Source organism: Zea mays, chromosome 10 (genome assembly GCF_902167145.1).
Source record: "Zea mays cultivar B73 chromosome 10, Zm-B73-REFERENCE-NAM-5.0, whole genome shotgun sequence".
In the NCBI taxonomy this organism is placed as follows: Eukaryota; Viridiplantae; Streptophyta; class Magnoliopsida; order Poales; family Poaceae; genus Zea; species Zea mays.
The window spans coordinates 141,463,715-141,465,495 of NC_050105.1; the positions used below are offsets into that span (position 1 = coordinate 141,463,715).

General features: G+C 37.6%; 1 pseudogene; it reads left to right on the plus strand.

Annotated features, from left to right (window-relative positions):
- The first annotated feature begins 494 nt into the window (after positions 1–494).
- On the plus strand, positions 495–1,231 carry LOC118473529 (cytochrome c oxidase subunit 6b-1-like; annotated as a pseudogene).
- Positions 1,232–1,781: the final 550 nt, after the last annotated feature.

Here is a 1,781-nt window from a genome sequence, read left to right on the forward strand (position 1 = left end):
GATGTGCGGTTGTTACTCCTGTTGTGCCGCATAAGATCGAGGGACGTAAGGGAGCAAGTAGAGCAAAAATCTCACTTTATTTATTATTAGTCACCTCTTGTTGATTTACTTTAGTCTCCTCTTTTAGCCACCATGTTTGCTTCTTTAGAGCTAAAAGTGGAACTTTAGTCACCCTATAAATCAAATGGTGCGTTAGAGAACCGTGATAGAGACATTCCTTCACCATAAAATATGTCTCTTGTATTTTTCACTTATACTTTAGATAACATTAAGATAAATGAGTGTTAAATTGGACTTAGCTATTTAATACAGGTGTGCTCCCTTGTTGACTACAGTTTCTAGTTTTTCACTTACAACAATCTCGTTGTCTATGGCTTGCAAGAATTTGTAAGTAATCCGAAGGTTATTACAACATCATGGCTACATATGTGTCAATATGCATACTAGCTTTTCGAGACCGAGCATGGCTTGCTTACTTTCATGTTACATCTTAGATGCAAAAGTTGACCTCCTTTGATGTGAGTTGTCTGTATTAAAAACTTCACTTGTTGTATGTGATGAATACACACTAGTTCTTCTGCAAGCTCATTCCTCTTTGATTTGCGCTTCTATTTCAATTGTTATGATCCATAATTAGTGTTACTGAACCCATGCTTCATTTGTAGGAGTATGCACTTCCACCACAGGAAGTTCCAGTGGAAAAAGCAGAAGCTCTCTAGTGTTACTGAGACTGAAGCTGCTCCCTCAACCAATGATGAAACTCCTCCATCTGTAGAAGACAAGAATGAAACTTCTCAAGTACAAGATGCTGCTGAAAAACCAGAGCCAGAAGAAACTAACACTGCTGCAGATAAAACACAAACACCTGTTGTAGAGGAAGCAAGTGAGGCTGTCGAGGAGGAAGAGGCTGAGAAACCTGAGATCAAGGTTTGTTGCTGCCAAAAATAAACTTATGGTGATATCACTGGGTAGTTTCATGTTAATGGATGCTAAATACTTTCAAATTTCAACATACATATTGAAACAGCTCCAGCAGATTTTCGTTTCCCAACAACAAATCAAAGAAGGCACTGTTTCACACGCTATGTTGAATACCACAGGTAGGGTTTGTCACTGTGCTAGTTCATAAAGTCGAGATAAATAAGGATCATTGTTGGAAGTCTTCTCGATAACTAGTTATTTAATCAGGTGTGTGGCTGCAGAAGTTAACTATTGTAGCTGTAATCCATAGAGACAAAAACACGGTAGAAACAATAGAAGTTTGTACTCGTTGCTTGTTGTAGTGTTGAGATTAGAAAAATTGCTAACTGAGGCATGTGGAATGGATTATGCATTTCGTGTCGATAAGCACTCACTTTACAGTAGCATTGTTCTTTAAAAACAGTAACAATGTTTTAGCTGTCTATTACTATTACTGTACTTTGCCTAGATAAAATACCTGAACTTTAGGATATATTTGGATTTTATAGAGTTCTAAATGGTTGGATTTGTTGCTTCACCTTGTCCTTCTCTAGCGAAGCCATGGAGACTTTTTGTTTTGCCTGTGTGCTTGTGGGTCAGGTGGTCATGGAGTTTTTAACTTTCAGGGCCTGACAAGCTTTCCGTTTTCCCATTATCAAGGCTAGGCAAAGGTTACAAAGGGACCAGATAATGTAGTGCTTTGGTTATTAATTCTCTCTTTAATAACCATGAGTTTAGTTATGTAAAAAAATGTGTAGTCTTGGTCTTGGTCCATAACTTGTACCCAATAGTTGTTGGTGAAATAGATATTTGTTTTTCAG